We start from the raw sequence: 23892 nt of genomic DNA on the forward strand, positions 1-23892 counted from the left end.
CGCCTGTCTTGTGTACTGCTGCCGAGCACTGCTATTCATTAGAATAACCTTCAATGTAAGTGAAGGTTATTCTAATGAATATCACTTTGTAGTAATGCCCAAGCCATAAACAGTCACCTCGCATTCCTGAGAACAAGCAGACCCAAAAAGGAAAGAAACACCTGTCTTTGCAAAGTAATTTGTCGAGCTGCTGTGCAGATTATTGGTTTTTTTTTATCATGGTGACTCTGCCGTGGCTGGCTGGGTGCATATACAGATTAGATGAATGCAGTTATTGCTTTGTGGAGGCCTGCCTCTTCCAGGGCACAGGCTCCCTAATGACATGATTGACAGGCTGTCCCAAAACCGAAGAGGAACTCATCAGATATTAGATGACTAGATGTGCTTGGTTTGATGAACTGTCGTCATTGAGATAGATGTTTAAGTGTGGTGTATCCTTCGTGGTGGGCTTTGTTTTCAGTGCGAGCTGTTCTGGGCGGGAGCTAAGTGTGTGAGAGTTACTTTCTGGTGGGGCCGTTGTGTTTTGTGCACTAATTGACGGACGGTGCTGGTGACAATGGCGGGTTCAAGCTGCAGTGGCCTAGTCACGAAGTCCTTAGCCTTGTTTCTATAAATCTATACAGATTGAGCTATGAAGCGCAAGCGCTAACAACATTCATACATTACACATGCAGCTTTTCAGAGGTTATAATAATTGAGATGAATAGTGTGCAAGAGGTCAGATAGCATATCAATTTGTAGAACCACCACTGAGTAGCTGCTAATACTTTCTGTGTTTTTGAGCAGTAAGTACATATTGTCTACCACCCCACCGGCTCCTTTCCAACCTTATGCACACTCCACAACCAACTCGCTGCAGTAATGACAAAGCCCAAGTCACTTGTCAACCATAAACAAACCGTGACAAGCAAGCTCCCAGTGGCATCTTTTCATGTCTTGTAGTGTGTTTTTGATTAATAAAGAAATTGTACATATTAATCTGGTTTTAATATGTTTTGAGTATGTTCATGCTCAAAACTCTGCTGACCTTTTATCATCTTTGAAAATGCTATGTGGGGATCCTGTGTTTGTCCAAATAAATAAACTGCTTTCAATTTACCGGGCCATTCCAAGTGTTCCAAGAATCTCACCCCAGCTAAGCACAGATGTAAAGTGAGAGAGGTAAATCAAACTACATGAGTGAAATCATTACTCATGCCCCGTGCAAACGGCCTTACATTGCACCTCGAAGCACCCGTCGAAATTTGGCATCGCCATCTTGTTGCGTCGTAATTAGGAGTGTGCTCCATGAATTAACTTACTTATGTCCACACAAATAGTGCACGATCATGTATGTTTAATGCAATTATAAAACTGCATCTCAGGGTTTCTGGCCAGCAGTTTGTTGCTTTATAGTGAGGTGTGCGCACTTCGAGCACCCTTGTGAGTATGCACACACACTCGTTCATGAGCATGCATTTCTTGAAACGTTACCCACACCCATTTCGCTAACATTAATAAATTGCATTTCACGTACTTTGCCTAAAATCCTTGCTGACTCCCTCTTCGCTAACAACCATAAACTGCTTCTCTGGCCACAGGCCCATGGTAAACACCCCTTTGCTCTCCAGCTAGGTGTGTGCGCTAAAATACCCCTACTAGTATACAATTAATGTTATTTTCTGAGTAGTGCCCGAGTAAAAGGATTTTCTAAAACTGGCACAACCTTTCATCTGTAACTGCCTCACGCTACGCAGCATAAGCCTAATGAAAGATTGATTGCATCTGTCAATGGGAAGAATGCAGGAACATATCCAATATTTACATAATGTGTTGTGTTTACACCACTTCCTTCATATTTTACAGCTTTCCGTGTAAGTCTCCCCATTGTCTATGTGAGGGACGTAGAAAACAGCCAGTCTTTTAAAACCGATGATGCACGGAAATCACATAACAAAGATGAACTACCATGTCTTCTGGCAGAACATTCAAACTTAATTATTTTGTTAAGTCAAAATGCTGGTTTTTATTATAGATTCGTATCTGTTTAGAAATGACAAGTGCATATGGGCATCATTTAGGTGGTTGTGTCTGTGATTTGGATCTGATTGAAATCAGGATTTGTGCAAACTGGGTTACTCGAGTTGATTGAATCGTTATTTAAAGTGAAAGTAAATATATTTTCCGTTTTGAAAATGTGTTGCCAAATTACAAATACATATATTTTTAAGCTGAATTTCATTTTTTTTTTTTGCAAAGGTATGCAATGAATAATTGGTTCTAAGATGCTATCGTAAAATATGTTTTTGAAAAGATGCTATCACATGCTGCACAGGTGGGCATCTCTGACCGCAGCGCTAGGGTGCTCTTGGAGAGGAAGGGCACACGCAGGGACGGGGGCGGAGCACTCAAGTACAGCTTCCGTCATGTGTGAAGGAGAAACTTCACATCCCCTTGTGGAGCTTCACCGCAGGGCTGGGGGGTCTGCGGTCTGCTGAGAGCAGGAAGTCATCGTCCGAAAGAGAGAAGTGGAGGCCAGACAGTACGTCTTTGAAGGATGTGTGCCAAGGAGGGTTTGATTCCAGGGCTATTTCCATTCTAGTTCCCTCCCACTTTCATGGCACAGGGCCCCCTTCATGGAAATCACACCTGGTGCAGTAAGGGCACACACAGGCCTATCTATAGTTCCAGCACCACCCTGAAGCGGTTCCACCATTGGTATAGCCTCTGGGGAGGGGTGTTGTTGTGTGTTACACTCCCTGGGACATACACCCTACCGGAGGAGGAAGAGGCCACCATAGCTATCATGCAGGGAGAGGGGCTGAGGCCAAACAGGGCAGCTGGGAGCTCTCTGACCTGTGCTCACCCTCCCCGTGTTCTGCATGAGTGAGAGAGCAAGAGAGAGGAACAGAGAGAGAGAAACAGAGAAAAAGAGGGAGAGATAGGAAGAGAGAGAAAGAGAGGGAAAAGGTAGAAAGACAGCAGTTGAAGAGAGAGATAGGAAAGGGAGGGAGATACAGAGAAAGAAAGAGATGCCAGCCGGGCTCCCAGCCTGGAAGGTTTTAGAATTCTCTGTTTGAATGCTGCTAGTTTGCGTCCTGTTTATTTGTTTGTTATTAAAATACATATGTGAGGTACTCGGCAATACATTGTGTTTTGTGTTTCAAAGTCTATTATGAAGCTCTGTGGTTATGCTGAATAAGCAGCTACCTATGTTATATGACACCTCTTTATTAATGTAATAACTGCACTTTCACAATTGCTTTATTAACCTTCCTGCTTTCTCAGATTTGCTTGGAAATGCACCATTTTTCCACTATTTTTTCGAAATTTTCTCAGGGGGAATTCCCCCCGAACCCTCCTTAGGGGGTCCGGGCGCGCTCGCTACGCTCGCTCGCTACGGTGCAGTATGAATATCTATTTACGCCTCACCACTTTCAAATGTCACCAGCCGCCACTGATGGCCTATGAGAACAGGTAGCCTTGCAATAGTGAAAAACGAAAATGGCTGTGATTCACTTTTAGGACATGCCACACATATCAGGGCTTGTCCTACCTTATGCTTACAATGCACCCTGCCCTTGGGCCTACCATAGGGGTGACTAATATGAAGTTAAGGGAAGGTTTAGGGACTGGCAAGTAGGTGCACTTGCCCAGTCAGCATGACAGTACCAGACTGCACGCAGGTTCTGCAATGGCAGACCTTAGACACATTTTACACAGCTGCTTCTGTGGGTGGCGCAACCAGTGCTGCAGGCCCACTAGCAGAGAAAATTACAAAAAACAATTTGATGGACAGAATGTAGATCAATGTCTTACATTCACCCCAGTACAAGGATCTGGGCCTAAATCCATCGTTTTTTGCACTCCACACCACCCTGGGTCAGATAATGGCTTTGTGCAAATCAGCTCTGACCCTGTGCCCCATGGGAACAGTCCAGTCCGAACTACAACAGCCATATCTTTCCCAGACCGGAATCAAGCATCCGAGGACCGGACCGGTTTCGAGGTAACACCTCTCATCAGCCTGGCTAGCTTGACTCCAGTGGTGTGGAGGCTCTGGGACCCACGTCTGAGCTACCCCAGTACACTCAGGGAGAAAATTACAAAAAACAATTTGATGGACAGAATGTAGATCAATGTCTTACATTCACCCCAGTACAAGGATCTGGGCCTAAATCCATCGTTTTTTGCACTCCACACCACCCTGGGTCAGATAATGGCTTTATGCAAATCAGCTCTGACCCTGTGCCCCATGGGAACAGTCCAGTCCGAACTACAACAGCCATATCTTTCCCAGACCGGAATCAAGCATCCGAGGACCGGACCGGTTTCGAGGTAACACCTCTCATCAGCCCGGCTAGCTTGACTCCAGTGGTGTGGAGGCTCTGGGACCCGCGTCTGAGCTACCCCAGTACACTCAGGGAGAAAATTACAAAAAACAATTTGATGGACAGAATGTAGATCAATGTCTTACATTCACCCCAGTACAAGGATCTGGGCCTAAATCCATCGTTTTTTGCACTCCACACCACCCTGGGTCAGATAATGGCTTTATGCAAATCAGCTCTGACCCTGTGCCCCATGGGAACAGTCCAGTCCGAACTACAACAGCCATATCTTTCCCAGACCGGAATCAAGCATCCGAGGACCGGACCGGTTTCGAGGTAACACCTCTCATCAGCCCGGCTAGCTTGACTCCAGTGGTGTGGAGGCTCTGGGACCCACGTCTGAGCTACCCCAGTACACTCAGGGAAAAAATTACAAAAAACAATTTGATGGACAGAATGTAGATCAATGTCTTACATTCACCCCAGTACAAGGATCTGGGCCTAAATCCATCGTTTTTTGCACTCCACACCACCCTGGGTCAGATAATGGCTTTATGCAAATCAGCTCTGACCCTGTGCCCCATGGGAACAGTCCCGTCCGTCACTTGTTGTGTTTGCGATTTCCGCCCTAAGTGTGCTGGGGATGCCCAGACGTGGGTTCCAGGCACTCCACACCACTGGAGTAAAGCTAGCCGGGCTGATGAGAGGTGTTACCTCGAAACCGGTCCGGTCCTCGGATGCTTGATTCCGTTCTGGGAAGGACATGGCTTTTGTAGTTCGGACTGGACTGTTCCCATGAGGCTCAGGGTCAGAGCTGATTTGCATATCGCCATTGTCTAACCCAGGGTGGTGTGGAGTGCAAAATATCGATGGATTTAGGACCAGATCCTTGGACTGGGGTGAGTGTGTGACATTGATCCACATTCTGTCCATCACTTGGTGTGTTTGCAATTTCCGCCCTAAGTGCGCTGGGGATGCCCAGACGTGGGTCCCAGGCACTCCACACCACTGGAGTCAAGCTAGCCGGGCTGATGAGAGGTGTTACCTCGAAACCGGTCCGGTCCTCGGATGCTTGATTCCGTTCTGGGAAGGACATGGCTTTTGTAGTTCGGACTGGACTGTTCCCATGAGGCTCAAGGTCAGAGCTGATTTGCATATCGCCATTGTCTAACCCAGGGTGGTGTGGAGTGCAAAATAACGATGGATTTAGGCCCAGATCCTTGGACTGGGGTGAGTGTGTGACATTGATCCACATTCTGTCCATCACTTGTTGTGTTTGCAATTTCCGCCCTAAGTGTGCTGGGGATGCCCAGACGTGGGTCCCAGGCACTCCATACCACTGGAGTCAAGCTAGCCGGGCTGATGAGAGGTGTTACCTCGAAACCGGTCCGGTCCTCGGATGCTTGATTCCGTTCTGGGAAGGACATGGCTTTTTTAGTTCGGACTGGACTGTTCCCATGAGGCTCAGGGTCAGAGCTGATTTGCATATCGCCATTGTCTAACCCAGGGTGGTGTGGAGTGCAAAATAATGATGGATTTAGGCCCAGATCCTTGGACTGGGGTGAGTGTGTGACATTGATCCACATTCTGTCCATCACTTGTTGTGTTTGCAATTTCCGCCCTAAGTGCGCTGGGGATGCCCAGACGTGGGTCCCAGGCACTCCACACCACTGGAGTCAAGCTAGCCGGGCTGATGAGAGGTGTTACCTCGAAACCGGTCCGGTCCTCGGATGCTTGATTCCGTTCTGGGAAGGACATGGCTTTTGTAGTTCGGACTGGACTGTTCCCATGAGGCTCAGGGTCAGAGCTGATTTGCATACCGCCATTGTCTAACCCAGGGTAGTGTGGAGTGCAAAATAACGATGGATTTAGGCCCAGATCCTTGGACTCGGGTGAGTGTGTGACATTGATCCACATTCTGTCCATCACTTGTTGTGTTTGCAATTTCCACCCTAAGTGCGCTGGGGATGCCCAGACGTGGGTCCCAGGCACTCCACACCACTGGAGTCAAGCTAGCCGGGCTGATGAGAGGTGTTACCTCGAAACCGGTCCGGTCCTCGGATGCTTGATTCCGTTCTGGGAAGGACATGGCTTTTGTAGATCGGACTGGACTGTTCCCATGAGGCTCAGGGTCAGAGCTGATTTGCATATCGCCATTGTCTAACCCGGGGTGGTGTGGAGTGCAAAATAACGATGGATTTAGGGCCAGATCCTTGGACTGGGGTGAGTGTATGACATTGATCCACATTCTGTCCATCACTTGTTGTGTTTGCAATTTCCGCCCTAAGTGCGCTGGGGATGCCCAGACGTGGGTCCCAGGCACTCCACACCACTGGAGTCAAGCTAGCCGGGCTGATGAGAGGTGTTACCTCGAAACCGGTCCGGTCCTCGGATGCTTGATTCCGTTCTGGGAAGGACATGGCTTTTGTAGTTCGGACTGGACTGTTCCCATGAGGCTCAGGGTCAGAGCTGATTTGCATATCGCCATTGTCTAACCCAGGGTGGTGTGGAGTGCAAAATAACAATGGATTTAGGCCCAGATCCTTGGACTGGGGTGAGTGTGTGACATTGATCCACATTCTGTCCATCACTTGTTGTGTTTGCAGGCCCACTAACAGCATTTGTATTTACAAGCCCTGGGCACTCCTGGTGCACTTTACTGGTCGACTGACAGTAAACCAAATAATCCATCATGGAATCCAATCAATATATGCATTTTATACATGGAGCACTTGCACTGTGACACTGATTGGCAGTTGCACAGTGCTCCGAGCAGCTAACACCAGCAAAACACATAAGGCACATCAGCAAAAAGTGGAAGGGAGACCCACGCCAATGGTGCCAGGTCTAACACGTGTCCCCTCCAGCTGAAATGTGGGGAAAACTACCCTACCCCAGGGTAGTTCTCATCACTAAGGCAAAGAAATCTGGACAGACCATCAGCATTGGCGTGATCTGTGCCAGGGCGATTTTCCACCGTGAAATCCATACCTTGTAGTGAAATGGACCACCTCGACATCTTTGGATTCTCACCCCTCATTTGCATCAACCATCTGAGGGGCCTGTGGTCTGTCTGAACCTGGAAGTGAGTCCCAAACAGGTATGGTCTCAGCTTCTTCAGTGCCAAGACCACAGCGAAAGCATCACGCTCAATTGCACTCCACCTCTGTTCCTGTGGAAGTAACCTCCAACTGATGAAGGCTACAGGTTGGTCAAAGCCCTCCTCAGTCACCTGTGAGAGAACAGCCCCTACACCATGCCCTGAAGCATCTGTCTGCACAAGGAACTCTTTGGAGAAGTTGGGTGCCAGGAGCACGGGCGCCGGGCACAAACCAGTTTTCAGGGTCTCAAAAGCTTTCTGACAGGTGTCAAGGGTGCAACAATGTTGCCATACCCTTTGACAAACCTCCTGTAGTGCCGGGTGAGTCCTAGGAAGGTCCTCACCTCTGTCTGGGTTTTGGGGGGTTCCCAAGCCAGGAGGGTTTCAATGTTGAGCTGAAGGGGTGCCACCTGGCCGCTCCCAACTTGGTGCCCCAAGTACACCACGGAACCCTGCCCGATCTGGCACTTACTCGCCTTGATCGTGAGGCCTGCCTTGCGCAGGGCCAGCAACACTTCCCAGAGGTGGCACAGATCTTCTTCCCATGTGACACTGAACACTGCGATGTCATCCAGGTAGGCGGCACTGAACTCATCCAGCCCATCCAACACTTGGTTGATCAACCTCTGAAAGGTGGCAGCGGCATTCTTCATCCCAAAGGGCAAAACACGGAACTGGAAATGCCGATCTGGTGTGGAGAATGCTGACCTCTCCTTTGCCCCATCAGTCAAGGCGATCTGCCAGTACCCAGATGTCAAGTAAAACGTGCTGAGGTACCAGCAGCCCCTAACCAATTGATTAGCTCATCAGCTCTGGGGATGGGGTGCGCGTCAGTCTTGGTAACTGAATTGAGCCCTCGGTAGTCCACACGGAACCGGAGTTCGGGTGTGGCACCCGGCACTGCAGCCTTCGGGACCACGATTACTGGGCTGGCCCAAGGACTGCTGCAGGACTCAATCACCCCAAGAGCAAGCATCTTTGAGACCTCCTCTTTGATGCAAGCCCTCACCCTGTCAGTTACCCGGTAAGCCTTGTGCTTCACAGGTAAGCTGTCTCCTGTATCCACATCATGGACGCACCAATCTGTGACACTAGGAACCAGGGAGAAGAGAACAGAAAACTGTCCCGGTAGGTGGCGGCAGTGATTCTGTTGCTCAGGGATCAGGGTGGGAGAGAGGTTAATTCCATCCACTGACCCATCTTGCTCTGTGGCTACCAGGAGGTCAGGAAGAGGTTCGGTCTCCTCCTCCATTCCATCATCTGTTGCCAAGAGCATGCCCACTTCGGACCTCTCCAAGTGGGGCTTAAGGCGGTTTACATGCAGGACCCTCAAGGGGTTCCTGGGAGACTGAAAGTCCACCAAATAGGTGATAAGGCTATTGCGCTCCACAATCTCAAAGTGTCCGGTCCACTTATCCTGGAGCGCACAAGGCTCCACGGGGGCCAAAACCCACACCTTTTTTATAGGCTGAAGCTCTACCAGAGTGGCATTCTGGTCGTACCACCGCTTCATCTCTTCCTGGCTGGCTTCCCGATTTGCCTCAGCGAGTTGCCTGAAATGCCTAGTCTGGTTCCCGAAGGCCAGCATGTAGCTTTATACATTCTGGGGAGGTTTCCTGGGAGATTGCTCCCAGCCTTCCTTGACCAGACTTAGAGGTCCTCTCACGGGGTGACCGTACAAAAGTTTAAAGGGGCTGAACCCTAGAGACGTTTGTGGTACCTCGCGGTAGCGAAGAGAAGGCATGGCAAGAGGACGTCCCACTTACGCCTCATGGTCTCTTCAAGACCCATGATGATGCCTTTTAGGGTTCGGTTGAACCTCTCAGCCAACCCGTTTCCTTGGGGATGGTAAGGGGTAGTGAACTTGTAGGTTACACCACACTCTTGCCAAAGGGACTTCATATATTTCGATATGAAGTTGGTCCCCCTGTCAGACACCACCTCTAGAAGGAATCCTACTCGGGAGAAAATTCCCATCAGTACTCGTCCCACCACGGGGGCCGTCACTGTCCTAAGAGGGATGGCTTCAGGGTACCGGGTGCCATGGTCCACCAAGACCAGGATGAACCTGTTGCCCATGGCTGTCTTGGGGCCCAGAAGCCCAACAATGTCAATACCCACTCACTGGAATGGCGTACTGACCACAGGGAAGGGCTGGAGCGGAGCCTTCTGCTTCCTCCCGCTTTTCCCACTTGCCTGGCAAGTTTGACATGTCCTACAGTGGACATCAGAGCTCTTGCGCATTTAGGGCCAGTAAAAGTGGGTGACAAGCCGTTCGAAGGTCTTGTCCTGCCCCAAATTTCCTGCTAATGGAACGTCGTGAGCCAGCCCCAGTAGGAAGGCTCTGAACTTCTGGGGTACCACCAGCGCACGGGCTGACCCAGGTTCAGCAACCTTAGGCTCAGTATACAGGAGGTCGTTCTCCCAGTAAATGGAGTGAGTCCCGGACTGACTACTATTGGCCTGGTCTGCAGCCTGCTGCCGCACACCCACGAGAGAAGGGCACTCTCTCTGCTCCCTGCAGAATTCCTCCCTGGAGGGACTTCCTTCTTGCTGCCAATGGGTCAGCTCAGGCAGGTCTCCCAGTTTGGCAATCTTTTCCCCGGTAGGCTCCAGGGCATCCCCCTCGAGGTCTGCCTCCTCCTGGTCTGTGGGAACAGTGGGGACCGGCTGTCCGCCCCCTGTGCCTCCTTTCTAAGGCCGGTTCCTGGGCCTCTCCCTCAGGCTCCATGATGTCTTCAACACCCCTACTGGCTGCCATTGACCGGGTGGTCACGCACGCCCAATCGGGTAGACCCACCATGCGCAGACGGGTCTGCTTCTCCAGCTTTTTCCAAGGGGAGTTCTCCAAATCGTTCCCTAGCAAACAGTCTACAGGCATGGCGTTCCACACAGCGACCTGAAGAGTACCAGAGACCCCCCCCTCTCGAAGGGAACCTGAGCCATTGGACAACGACTCTCAGAGTTGTCAGCGTTGACAACCCTGCAGTCAGCATGGGGTACAACCTGCTCTTGAGACACCAGGTGCTGCAGGACTGCAGTCACACTGGCTCCTGTATCTCAAAGAGCCTCCACCTTCCTTTCATTGACGGTCACTACTTGTCCATATTTCTTAGTGTTAGAGGGCAAGTAGTTCTCTGGGACCATCTCGCTGTCTCCGAGTGAGACTAGGGTCATCTGAACAGTATTCCCACCCCCTTGGACTGCTACCTCCTCCCCAAAATTAACACAAGCCTGTTGCCGGGGTGGAGCACCAGTGGGTGCGGGTTTTCTAAACAAGCGACACTTCGGGTCAGTGGCAATGTGACCCTGGTCACCACACCTGTAACAGGTGATGGATCCCCTTTGAACAGGTCTACCTGTCGGGCACCGTTCTGCTTCGGGGGTGGGGTAGGCTGAGAAACCTTCTGCTGGTTCCCTTGGGGATTACTTTGGGGGCCTTTTTGGAACCCTCTCTGTTTACCCATGTCCCCCCACTCTTCTGCTGGGGACCCTGCCCACCTTTGGCTGAGTCTCCCACAGGACCCTTGTGGACCCTGGTGCAGAGCCAGTGGCCCGCCTCCTCAGCAAGCTTCCTCACCCTTCACCCAACCATCCAGTGCTCTGCAAAAAAACTCACATACTCCACATACATCCCCCTAGGAAGTTTAACACACTGCCCAAATCTTTGTCGGTACATTTCAGGAGTTAACCCAAACCTGGTCATCAGGGCCTCTCTCAAGTGGGGGTAGGAATGGTGTACTTCAGAGGGTAGGTCTAACAGGGTGTCCTGTCCTTCACTAAGGAATCTCCCCCAAAACCCCGCTCCCCAATCCTTCTCAGGGACCCGGTGGGAGGACATGGCTACCTCGTATGCTCAGAACCACTGTCCTATGTCATCCCCCTTAAAATACTCCTTCACTACATCTTTAGACATGTACACCCTTGACTCTACCTGCACTGGGTTTGCGCTGCCACCAGGAGCTACGTCCAAACTTTTGGCTTTCAGCTCCAATTCTTTAATCTCCATCTCGTGCTCCAACTGGAGCTTCTGTCCTTCCATTGCCAATCTTTGCTTTTCCATTTCCATTTGTCCTTTTAATCTTGCCATCTCCACTTCATGCGCTCTGGTTGCGGCCCTGTCCACCAACTTCTCTGGCGACAGGACTCCCGGCACCTCGATAAGGCTGTCTGGTGGATCCACCATGTTAGACGGGAAACCTGAGGGTCGGCCGAGCAAAGGGGAGAGGCCTCCTGGCGAGGGTCCTCTCCTCAGATCGTACGGACGGGCAACCACCCCCCCACAGATGGACACCACACAAAGATAGGTTCTCAACACTTTTATCAGTATTCTTAGGCAGGTTATCGGAACGTTACAGAAAGAGCAGGATACTGGGATCCCTGCAATTCTAGTCTCTGTGGGAAGGGGGTAGCGGGACAGTCTCGGTACCGGTCTGGTACAGGGGTCTCGGGTGGTCAGCTCTCAATCCTCGAGCTGGAGGGTTCTCTAGTAGGGGCTGCGGCAGCGCCAGCAGGCCCTCAAGGATGGTGCACGAAGATGAGCCGCGGCAGCGCCAGCAGGCCTACAAAGATAGTTCACGGAGATGAGCCGCGGCAGCGCCAGCAGGCCTTCAAGGATAGTTCACGAGGATGAGCTGCGGCAGCGCCAGCAGGCCTTCGAAGATGGTTCACGAGGATGAGCCGCAGCAGCGCCAGCAGGCCTTCAAAGATGGTTCACGAGGATGAGCCGCGGCAGCGCCAGCAGGCCTTCAAGTATAGTTCACGAGGATGAGCCGCGGCAGCGCCAGCAGGCCTTCAAAGATGGTTCACGAAGAGGAGCCGCAGCATCGCCAGCAGGCCTTCAAAGATGGTTCACGAAGAGGAGCCGCGGCAGCGCCAGCAGGCCTCCAAGGATGAGTTTGTCTCATTGTCTCTCGACTCCAGGATACAACTGGCTTCCTGCTCTGGAGCTGCCCCAGTTATAGGTCTGGTGCCCTTTGATGTCCGGACCCTCGCACTTGGAGGTTGGGGGGTCCGGGATGAGGGAGTCCAGACACCCAGCAGGGAGGTGGAGCCAGCGCCCAGGGAGGCTGGGGGCGATCGAAACCAGGCAGATGGGAGCCATCGACACTCCTTCTCCCATTGACTCGCCAAGTGGTCTCTTTACCCCCTGGGTGGATGGTGGTGCCTCGATGTCGGGGCCTGGCTGGGCCTGAGGCTGAGGTCGACCCTAGGCCACGAGGCCTGGTCGTGGAGGGTCCAAGATGGCGGCTGGGCCGGAGACGGTGGTCCGGGAAAAGGGGTCCGGGCCAGCCGAGAAGATTGCGGACATGAGTTTGAGTTCCATCGGGGAATAGCTGGGGTAGCCCGGAGGGCGGAAGGTGCAGCTCTTGTCCGGGGTACACGGGTAACAGTAGTCCGGGACCCGCCATGCGGGAGGGGTCGGGCCACGCCACGAGGCCGGGTCCAAAATGCTTCCCCCCCAGCTGAAGGCAGGGAGAGTCACCCATCTCCTTGGGTATTCTTCTCGCCGAGGCGGAAGAAGCGGGACAGGCCGTCAGCATTGGCGTGGTCGTTGCCTGGGCGATGTTCCACAGTGAAGTCCATCCCTTGCAGGGAGATGGACCAAAGCAACAGCTTCGGATTCTCCCCTTGCATCTGCATCAGCCATTGCAGAGGTTGGTGGTCCGTTTGTACCCGAAGTGGGTGCCGAAGAGGTAGGGTCGGTGCTTCTTGAGGGCCCATACCACGGCGAAGGCCTCTCTCTCAATGGTGCTCCAGCACTGTTCTCGGGCCAGCAGACGTTGGCTGATGAAGGCTACCGGCTGGTCAATTCCCTCTGCATTGATTTGGGAGAGAACGGCTCCGATGCCGTGATCGGAGGCATCGGTCTGTACCACGAATTCCCGGCTGTAGTCGGGAGCTTGGAGCACGGGTGCGGTGAACATTGCTGTCTTGAGGGTCTCAAAGGCGGCCTGACACTCAGGGGTCCAGTGTACCTTCGGGGGTGCTTTTTTGACGTTAGTTCTGTGAGGGGCCTCACAATGCTGCCATAGTCCTTCACGAAGCGCCAGTAGTATCCGGTGAGCCCCAGGAAGGCTCGGACTTCTGTCTGGGTGACCGGGGGTTCCCAGGCCCGGATGGCGGCGATCTTGGGTTGAAGGGGGGCCACCTGGCCACTTCCCACCTGGTGCCCTAGGTAGGTCACGGACCCTTGGCCGATTTGGCATTTGCTGGCCTTGATTGTTAGTCCTGCTCGCCCGAGGGCGGCCAAGACCTCCCTGAGGTGTTGGAGGTGTTCAGCCCAGTGGAGGCTGTACACGGCAATATCGTCCAGATAGGCGGCGCTGAACTCCTCGAGCCCCGCCAGCACCTTGTTCACGAGTCTCTGGAACGTGGCGGGGCGTTTTTCATCCCGAAGGGCATCACCTTGAAGTGATAGTGGCCATCCGGAGTGGAGAAGGCGTATCGCTCTTGGGCGCCCGGGGTGAGGCCGATCTGCCAGTAGCCCGCAGTTAAGTCAATAGTGCTTAGGTAGCGGGCGGCCCGCAGGCGGTTGATCAGCTCATCAGCCCGGGGGATGGAGTGAGCGTCTTTTCTGGTGACGGCGTTCAAGCCCCAGTAGTCCACACAAAATCTGAGTTCGGGGGCGACGCCAGGGGCGGCGGCCTTGGGGACCAGCACGACCGGGCTGGCCCAGGGGCTGTCGGAGGGCTCGATAACTCCCAGTGCCAGCATCTTGGACACTTCCGCCTGGATGCAGGCGCGTACTCGATCGGGCACTCGGTTGGCCCTGTGCCGGATAGGGGGGCCATCCCCGGTGTCGACATCATGGAGGCACCAGGGAGTGACCCCAGGGGTGAGGGAGAACAGGTCGGCAAACTGCTGTAACAAGACTTGGCAACTTTGGCGTTGTGCTGGGGTCAGGGCGGAAGAGAGGTTGACTCCTTCCACGGAGCCATCCTTGTCGAGGGTCTTCAGGAGGTCTGGGAGGGGTTCGGAGTCCTCTTTAGCCCCACTGTCGGTAGCCATCAGGAGACTAAGTTCGGAGCGCACAAAGTGAGGCTTAAGTCTGTTGGCATGTAGGACCCGGAGGGGGTTCCTGGGGGACTCCAGGTCCACCAGGTAGGTGACGGGGCCCTTGCGCTCCACCACCTTGAAGGGTCCTGTCCATTTGTCCTGGAGGGCGCAAGGTTCGACCGGGGACATGACCCAGACCTGTTGTCCTGGGTCGAACTAGATGGACGAGGCGTTTTGATCGTACCAAGGTTTCATGTCTTCTTGGCTGGCTTCGAGGTTGGCCTTGGCAAGCTCCCTGAATCGCTGAGTTTGGTTCCGGAGGGTCAAGAGGTATTTGTATACATCAGGAGGAGCATTCTGGGGGGTCACCTCCCATCCCTCTTTCACCAGACTTAGGGGACCCCGGATGGGGTGCCCATACAATAGTTTGAAGGGGCTGAATCCCAGGGACTTCTGTGGGACCTCCCGGTAGGCAAATAGGAGGCAGGGCAGCAACACGTCCCATTGGCGTCGTAGGGGCTCCTCCAGGCCCATGATCATACCCTGAGGGTGCGATTGAAGCGTTCCACGAGTCCATTCCCTTGCAGGTGGTAGGGGGTCATAAATTTGTATGTGACCCCACACTGTTGCCATAGGGACTTCATGTATCGGGAAATGAAATTCGTGCCCCGATCACTGACGACTTCTCGGGGGAAGCCCACCCGGAAGAAGATCCCCATCAGGGCTCGGCCCACCACGGGCTTGTCACGGTCCGGAGGGGTATGGCTTCGGGATAGCGGGTGGCATGGGCCACCAGGACGAGTATGAACCGGTGACCTTGCGATGTCCGGGGCTCCAGGGGCCCCACAATGTCAATCCCCACCCGTTCGAAGGGAGTGTTGACGATGGGAAAGGGTTGCAGGGGGACCTTCAGTTTTCGGCTGCTCTTTCCGCTGGCCTGGCAGGTGGGGCAGGCTCGGCAGTGGTTGATCACATCATTCCTCATCTTGGGCCAGTAGAAATGAGTCACCAGGCGGCTGTAAGTCTTGTCCTGTCCCAGGTGCCCAGCGAGAGGGACATCATGAGCCAGGTTCAGGAGGAAGTCTCGGAAGCGAAGGGGGACCACCAGCACCCGGCTGGCCCCTAGCTCGGCAATCTTCTGTTCGCTGTAGAGGAGCTCATTGTCCCAATAGATCCAGTGAGCCCCCGAGGCATCCCCTGCGCTCTGGGCTGCGGCTTGCTGTCGGATCCCCTCGAGGGAGGGACACATTTTTTGTTCTTGGGGGAACTGTTCTTGAGTGGGGCCACCTTCCTGGCGCCACTGGGCCAACTCCAGGAGGTCGCGGAGTGGTTCCGATGCTTCGTCGTCGGGCCCCTGTGGGTCGGCATCCGGGGTGGCGTCCTCAGAGGTGACGGGCGGTGGAGGTTCGGGCCTCTCGGGTTCTTCAGTGGAGGGGATGGCGCGGGCAGCCATGGATCGGGTCGTCGCACAGACCCATTCAGGAAGGCCAAGCATCCCCAGGTGCTCCCTTCGTTCAACGGCCGCCCTGGGGGAGCTTTCCAGGTCGTTCCCCAGGAGGCAGTCCACGGGGGCATCGTCTCGGACGGTCACTTTCAGCATGCCCGATACTCCCCCCCCATTCGAAGGGGACGCGAGCCATCTGGCACAGGCTTTCAGAGTTGTCGGCAGACCGTACTGGGCACAGTAGGTTTGGCAAGATTTGATCTGGGGTCACCAGATGGCAACGGACGGCTGTTACGCTTGCTCCAGTGTCGCGGAGGGCTTCGGCCCGGCGTCCATTGATGGTGACCCACTGGCTGTACTTCTGCGTGTTGCCCGGGATGGGGGCCCGAGGGACCATGTCTCTCTCCCCTAGACACACCAGGGACATGGCTGCGGGTTTCCACCCTGCAGGGTATGGTTCACAATCTTCGGCTTCTTCTCCGCCTCGCTCTTCTCCGAGGGCGACGGCGGTGATCTGGCGGTTCAGCTGACCCGTGGCCTGGCCTGGCTGGTTTCTGGGACAGTTGGGGTCATTGGCGTAATGACCGGGTCGCTGGCATTTGTGGCAGACAACGTTGGTGCGGAATCCCGGCCGCGTCGGAGGACTTCCTCTTCCGGCCGGTGGAGTGCTGGTGGGGGGCATTGTGGTGGTGTCCCGGCCCGACCCTGGCCTCCTCGTCCTCCTCGCGGGCGGTGGGACCCCTGGGAGGCTCGGCCTTGGTCACCCGCCCAATTCCTGGGGACCCGGGTGCTTTCCCATCGATCCGCTTCAATGGCGAGTTTCCTGGGCTCAGTCAGTTTGCTGTCGAGGAGATGCTGCCTTAGTTCGGCGAAACAGTTATTGGAGAGGTGCTCCCACACAATGAGATCGACTAATTGTTCGTAGGTGGTGACCTGGCTGCCTTTGATCACCCCTCTAAGGCTCTGCTAAAAAAGTTCACATATTCCACCCAGGTGGTACCGGGGATCCGTTTACAGTCTCGGAATCGCTGCCGGTACATCTCGGGTGTGAGCCCATAGCGAGTGAGAAGGGCAGCTTTCATATGCTCTTAAGAGGTCATCTCAGCATCGGGGAGCTGTAGCAGGGCATCTCTTCCTTCGTTAACGAATCTCCCCCACAATCCGGCCCCCCAGTTTTTCGCGGGACACGGTGGGAGGTCATGGCTACTTCGTATGCCTTAAACCATTGCTGGATGTCGTTGTTCCGGTAGTACTCTCGGACGACATCTTTGGGAATGTGCACCTTGGTGTCCGTAGAGGGAGTGGAGCTCTGGCTCTCGGGGACGCCAAGGTCCCTGTTTTGCTTTCTTATTTCTAGTTCTTTTAACCCGCGCTCATGTTCGTACGCGAGCTTCTTTTCCTCCAGCTCCCTCTGGCTTTTTTTCTCTTCCCGTTCTCCCTGTAATCGCAAGTGTTCAAGGGCTATCTTTTTTTCTGCTAGTTTCAGTTCCCCATCTAAGCGGAGTCTAGCCAGTTCTAACTCGTGGAGCCGGCTCCTTTCTCGTTCTCGGGCCTCCTCGGGAGAGAGACCCGCGCTTCTCTCCTCCTCGGGGGTTGCAATGATTTCTGCGGTTGCGATGTTTTCGTTTTGGGGTGGTGATGCTCCCGTCTCCACCCAAGTCTGCAAAACGTGCTTGAGGTCGTCTTTGGTACTTAGTCCCGTGGTAGCGATACCCAAGTCTATGCAGAATTGCTTCAATTCCTTGTGACTGTACTCTTCCAGCCGTTCCATCTGGAATTTTGCGGTTGTTCCGGTTTCTTTTGTCGACATGGTCGCTGAGTGTTTTTCGTTTGTAGTGGGGCGAGTTACTCTCCGTACGATTTGCGTCGGCTCGAATCGCGCCTCTGGCCACCAATGTTAGACGGGAAACCTGAGGGTCGGCCGAGCAAGGGGGAGAGGCCTCCTGGCGAGGGTCCTCTCCACAGATCGTACGGACGGGCAACCACCCCCCCACAGATGGACACCACACAAAGATAGGTTCTCAACACTTTTATCAGTATTCTTAGGCAGGTTATCGGAACGTTACAGAAAGAGCATGATACTGGGATCCCTGCAATTCTAGTCTCTGTGGGAAGGGGGTAGCAGGACAGTCTCGGTACCGGTCTGGTACAGGGGTCTCGGGTGGTCAGCTCTCAATCCTCGAGCTGGAGGGTTCTCTAGTAGGGGCCGCGGCAGCGCCAGCAGGCCCTCAAGGATGGTGCACGAAGATGAGCCGTGGCAGCGCCAGCAGGCCTTCAAGGAAGGTTCAAGAAGATGAGCAGCGGCAGCGCCAGCAGGCCTTCAAAGATAGTTCAAGGAGATGAGCCGCGGCAGCGCCAGCAGGCCTTCAAGGACAGTGCACGAGGATGAGCCGCGGCAGCGCCAACAGGCCTTCGAAGATGGTTCACGAGGATGAGCCGCGGCAGTGCCAGCAGGCCTTCAAAGATGGTTCACGAGGATGAGCCGCGGCAGCGCCATCAGGCCTTCAAGGATAGTTCACGAGGATGAGCCGCGGCAGCGCCAGCAGGCCTTCAAAGATGGTTCACGAAGAGGAGCCGCGGAATCGCCAGCAGGCCTTCAAAGATGGTTCATGAAGAGGAGCCGCGGCAGCGCCAGCAGGCCTCCAAGGATGAGTTTGTCTCAGTGTCTCTCGACTCCAGGATACAGCTGGCTTCCTGCTCTGGAGCTGCCCCAGTTATAGGTCTGGTGCCCTTTGATGTCCGGACCCTCGCACTTGGAGGTCGGGGGGTCTGGGATGAGGGAGTCCAGATACCCAGCAGGGGGGTGGAGCCAGCGCCCAGGGAGGCTGGGGGCGATCGAAACCAGGCAGATGGGAGCCATCAACACTCCTTCTCCCATTGACTCGCCAAGTGGTCTCTTTACCCCCTGGATGGATGGTGGTGCCTCGATGTCGGGGCCTGGCTGGGCCTGAGGCTGAGGTCGACCCTAGGCCACGAGGCCTGGTCGTGGAGGGTCCAAGATGGCGGCTGGGCCGGAGACGGTGGTCCGGAAAAAGTGGTCCAAGCCAGCCGAGAAGGTTGCGGACATGAGTTTGAGTTCCATCGGGGAATAGCTGGGGTAGCCCGGAGGGCGGAAGGTGCGGCTCTTGTCCGGGGAACAGGGGTAACGGTAGTCCGGGACCCGCCATGCGAGAGGGGTCGGGCCACGCCACGAGGCCGGGTCCAACACACCACCAGCTGATTCTCTGGTTCTCTCGATTCCTTCCAGGCTCTCATAGCCTTGATGAGCTGGGTTTTGGTTTTGCACCCCGTCTGGGCGACTCGGAACTTCAAGCAGAAACCTTTCAACTGCTCGACCTTGTAATCTTCAAGCTTTTCCCACTCAACGTCACCTAGTCCAGAGATGACAGAGGCTGCTCTCATGGGAAGTGAACCAGGCATGTTTTCAATGACGCGAGATCTCTTGGCAAGATTAAATGATGATAAATCTGTGGCTCTGTTAAAGGTCTGCTCTCACTACGTGGTGATCAATAATTCACTGTATATGAATCATAAATGCAAATCCGAAATCCTCACCGCTGCCACCAATGTTAGATTCAGGGGTCTCCGATTGGGACCGGTAGGTACTGGTGACAAGCAGGGACCCTCTCCTCTAGTCAGGGCAAGAGAACTACTCCTTTAGAAATAACCCTCGCTCACCCTCTAGGTAGTGTGGCGCGAGCAGACAAGGCTAATCCTCAGGGCGATAGTTGGTTAAGCATTTATGATCACAAACAGTAACACAATGACCCACCACAGACGGACACCAGTTGTTAAGTTGTATCAAAAATACACAGACTTTATATTCAGCTGCAGATTTATCACAAGACCAATCTAACAGTTTAACGAGTGAAGCCACCAGATTTAAATAGGCGATTGTTCTCTTTTGTGTTCTTTACGAGCAAGGTACGTTGTAGTTCGTAGGACGATGGATGACAGGGAAAACAGAACGTTGCAGACCCTGGATCCGATGTGAACTCGGCCTGAGCTCACGTGTACCTTGTGTCGGATGTCCGAAGCATTTCAGGAGCGACCTTGGTGAGGGCGGACTCGGGACGAGACCGGCGGTTCTCCGGAGAAGGGTCCGGCTTGAAGTCCCCTCGAGGTGGGAGGCGGGTGAGCGGGACAGTGGAGGGTCACGGCGATCCGTAGTCGAAGCAGCTCACTAGGCGAGGCGCCGTTCAGGCCTGCGGGACGTGCTACTTCTTAGCACGCCGGGTCATACTTGTGGATCTGTGCGCAATGTCGCATTCTCGGACAGACAGGCGCAGCTCCAGGCCTCCGGTACCACGGTACGGAAGGCCTTTCTTGAGGTGCGGCACGAGCCCTGGTATGCAGGAGTGCAAAGCGAGACAGTCTGGTACGTGACGATGTATGGACCGTCCGAGGCTATGAGATGCTTTCCGTGCAGATTCCTGCGGGAGAAGATGAGAGGCGTACAATGCGCTCAGTAGCAGGTGAGGTGTCAGGAGAGCGGGCGGCCCGGCACTGAAGCGAAGAGCCACCCAGACTTGAGCGGGGCTCTCTGCGGCGGGGCGGTAAGGCTCGGAGCTGTCACGACCTTGGAGGGCGAAGGCACCCGAGTCACAAATCCGGCGAGGGAATAAGAACTTGAGGGCCCAACAGCAGACGGGCACAGGCAGAATTGAACCCAATGGTCCTGGGATTCAGGTCAGGGGGCAGGCTCAGATCAAGCCCTGGGGGATCGTTTCAGGCACAAGTCTGCAAAGTCCTCTCTGGTCTTTTCCTCTCCGTTCATAGCAAGGCACCACTGCAGGATTCCTTTTCCTCAGCTTCTCTTGGTCCTTCTAGTCAGGCAGAGGTTCGTCGTATTGAAAACTGGATCTGATTTGGTAGGAGCAGAGCTCCTCTTTTTATACTCCTTTTCTTTTTTCTTCCCCGGCCGGGGGGCCTTAGCATAATCCATCTTAGCTCTTGAGCACTTTGTTTTGCGAAGTCTGGGTTTTCATTTCAGTGAGCAGGGCAGGCCCTGCCGACGCTCCACAGGAGGTGGAGCCACCATTGTGGAGACAAGTACAGTCCAGGTGTACTCTTGTTGACGGTCTTCCCACCCTTATTTACACGGTGATGGGCTCAGCTGCTCCCAGGGAGGGCGGAACCGGCATTCAGGTGGCAGAGCACAGGCCTATCTCGAGTCAGGGTGTACTCCTCCCACCCATCCATGCGTAATTATCCTAATCACCACCTGTCTCCTCCCAGCCCTGTCATGCACACACCAGAGCAGAGCAGAGGTGGGCCGAGATGGTTAGGCAAGCAAAGGCTTATTTTCTAAAAGTAGCATTTGCAAACACAGGATATTGAAATAAACCTCTTTCCGGGCCTTGGTAGTTTTTATGTTTTGTTTTTTTATTGCCTGCCACCAGCCGCTTCTGGTCGCTCCTCTGTGGTGGCTATGCACCTGACTCGGAACGAGCCCGAGGGCACAACCAACACCTCTGCCTTCGTCTATGCAGCTGCCGCCGGGAGGTTCGGGCCGGCAAAACAACCAGCGGGTACAGGCAAGGCAGCGAGCGGCGGGCAGTGAGCCATGGATGTGTTATCTTGCCGATTTCCATGGTTTCCCCGGCTTTCCTCTGGAGAGAGTTTTTGCGGCTGCTGCTTCAAGCCTCAAGCTCCGGACTGCAGACTGCAGATTGACCTGATACTTTATTTGCCAAGGAAAGGGGAAGAGGAATTTTGTGAACTTTTCATCATCTTGAAGAAGAATCTCCAAGGCTTGAAGTGTGCTTTAGGGATACAAGACTTCACCACCAGATCCCCTGAATTCTCTTGCTGGGAATTCTACCTGCATAGAGGTGCCTACTGTTGTTTAGGCCTCCTGAGAAGACTGCGTGTCGCTGGGAGCTGGAAGCGCGACACAACAAGAAGTAGCGTGTCACCGCCACAGAAGTTGCCGTCGCACCGCCGAAGAAGCATGCCACTGCTGCAGCTGTTCGCCGACGCATCACAGACGAAGCGTGTCACGTCACTGGAGAAGCGTGTCGCTGCTGCAGAGGTCGCTGTTGCATCACCGGAGAAGCATGTCACAGGGCCCAGAAGTTACTGAGTTCGCCGCACAGCCTTCGGGCATGCACGCATTGCATCCAATGTTGTTGCATCGCACCAAAGCGCCATTTTGTTGCATTGCACCAGATCATCCCATCGCATCGAGGCGCCATCTTGTCGCATCGTAACCAGAACACAATAAGAAACTGACGCATCACCTTCTCTTCAGTAAGGAACCGACAAATCACCTCCCAGGCGCTGCAGTAAGGAACTGGTGCATCACCTCCCCCGAAGCAAGGAACTGACCCATTACCTTCCCTGCAACCCTTTTGTTTGTATTGCGTGACGCATCTAAGGTACTTTGATAATAGATTGTGTTTCATTTACCAACTACATTGAACTAAGCTACTTTCTACCATTTTAGTCTTATTTTTTATTACAATATTGTTGATTTTTGTTGTTTGGTCTTGTGATAAGTCTAGTGAAGATTGCTTATTTTTCTAAACTGGTGTGGTGTCCATTTGTAGTGTTTTCACTGTATTACTGTATGTGTTCACAAATGCTTTACACACTGCTTTGAGATAAGCCTGGCTGCTTGTGCCAAGCAACCAAAGGGGTGAGCAGGGATTATCCAGGAGTGTGTCTCCCTTTCCCTGACTAGAAACAAGGGTCCCTACTTGGTCAATGGTACCTACTACTGCCAATTAGAGACCCCCAATTCTAACACCGAGTATCATTGACATATAATTACTCACGCCTGCCCAAAAACATTGAATCCCAGGACATTCCAGGTACATGTGTATGTCATCTGCTTTTCTTGGCTGCATTTTGGACACCTCAGCCTTACACCCTTCCTATATTTAGGGATGTCGAATTTGGCATGTGAAGACAAAAAATATGGTTCCTCCTTAAATTTGCAGCATGCACAGTAGAGTACAGAATGTTACAGGATACTTGCCATCAGTCTTCAATATGTATTCCCGGCAACCTCTTTCCCCAATGGTCAGTTGGTAGTTAGACTTGTGTCTCAGTGTACCTTTGTGAATTGGGCCCTTGCTTTTTAAATTTCTCTATCAGGGCCAGACCCAGGCCCTGTAGGCTTCACTAGATTTAGGGAGATTAACATAAGTTATTCCCATAGGAAACACACCTCAACACACAAAAATTGTTCCAATCTTCCAGGTGAAAAAAACCCAGAAATGTTTGGACCAAGGGAGCTATTGACAATTTTAAAGGTGACTTAACAAACAGCGAGGTAAAGACAGGAGTTGGCATTTGAGCTGCACAGTGTGAACAGGAAAGGAATGAGAAGAAGTGTATGAATAGAATTTCTTTTGTTACATACTTAAGAGTTACCTTTGTTATATACTTCCTGAAGAGTTACATCCGTTATATACTTCCTGAAGAGCTACTGAAATAACAGCAGCCCAGCTTGATCCCTCTCTATTTCCACAATCTGTTCTTGTTTAAATGAAAACTTGTCGTTGTGTATCTACCTTAAACTGCACCTCAATCATGTGGGTGCTCTTTGACCTCCCTTTCTTTTCTAGGTTACTCTGTGAACACTGCTAAATAACTTCCTTTTCAGAAGTTAATAAGATGTTATATGGAGAAGTGTGGCTCACTGGTTAGAGGAGGCAGACCCTGAAGCAGCGGTCAGACCCGGGACCAGGGTTCAATTCCCGACGCGGCAGGGTCTTGAGCTCAAATGTCCACGGACTCGATAATTCTCACTTCGGCGCCTACTCGAATCACTGGTTCACACTCTGCAACTCTGGGCAATAGCTTGCTTAATCTCCACTACGGCCCCCCGCGGCGGGATGCCTGGCTTTCACCTTGGGGATGCCCTGTAGGGGCTATCTCACAGGGAAAAGCCAGGACGGGTTCCCAAAGCAAACGCTTAGAGACCCCTGGGTGATAGGCGCTATATAAATCCAAATTACAATTACAATTATATGATCAACAGAACTTTTAGTTAAATATCCATATATGATGAAATATTCCTTGCTAAATTT

General features: G+C 53.2%; 1 pseudogene across 1 annotated transcript in view; it reads left to right on the forward strand.

Moving 5' to 3' along the window:
- The window catches only part of LOC147663057 (uncharacterized), a 34665-nt pseudogene that overhangs the window by 7736 nt on the left and 3037 nt on the right, over nt 1-23892 (forward strand). The gene's annotated exons all lie outside the window — the stretch shown is intronic.

Source organism: Lissotriton vulgaris, unplaced genomic scaffold (genome assembly GCF_964263255.1).
Source record: "Lissotriton vulgaris unplaced genomic scaffold, aLisVul1.2 SCAFFOLD_2581, whole genome shotgun sequence".
Taxonomy (NCBI): Eukaryota; Metazoa; Chordata; class Amphibia; order Caudata; family Salamandridae; genus Lissotriton; species Lissotriton vulgaris.